This window comes from Penaeus monodon, chromosome 32 (genome assembly GCF_015228065.2).
Source record: "Penaeus monodon isolate SGIC_2016 chromosome 32, NSTDA_Pmon_1, whole genome shotgun sequence".
In the NCBI taxonomy this organism is placed as follows: Eukaryota; Metazoa; Arthropoda; class Malacostraca; order Decapoda; family Penaeidae; genus Penaeus; species Penaeus monodon.
The window spans coordinates 32,357,641-32,358,223 of record NC_051417.1 but is presented as its reverse complement, the minus strand read 5'-3'; positions in this window follow the sequence as shown (position 1 = coordinate 32,358,223).

Sequence of the window (583 nt, the reverse complement as noted above, 5' to 3'; positions counted from 1 at the left end):
TATAGACATTTTGTGTAAATGGATAATATTGTTGTGTTATAAGATGTGGATACCTATCAGAATAAATAAATTGAAAAAAAAATGGTTGATCAATTTGCAACGATAATGTACGTAATTTAGATTTTATTCTATAAAAGCTTAAAACAATGCATCACAAGTACAATGCACGTAACAGTATAATCTAGCAATTAAAATATCAAATTTGATTGTCATACAATTTTTGAGTTATTTACAGTAACTCTTCTTGGACTTAATAAATATATTTTTTTCTCAACAAAGGTATATCTACATTCCTTTTCTTTAACTGTTCATGTTTATCGTATTTATTGTTGGTATCCTTTCATGTTTAATACCTTTAGTTTCGATTTCCTTAAGCACCATCACTAAAAACAATACATTGATCTTATTTATTCTTTTTCGTAAATTACGTTTTCTTTCATTACCTTTATTCAGTGGTCATGTTTCTTCACTATTTTTATTCGCTGAACAGATTTTGCAAGATTTTCATTCACTGGTCATATTCCATTCATTATTCTTATTTACCGACTATAATTCATTCACTATCGTCACTCAGTGAGCTAAT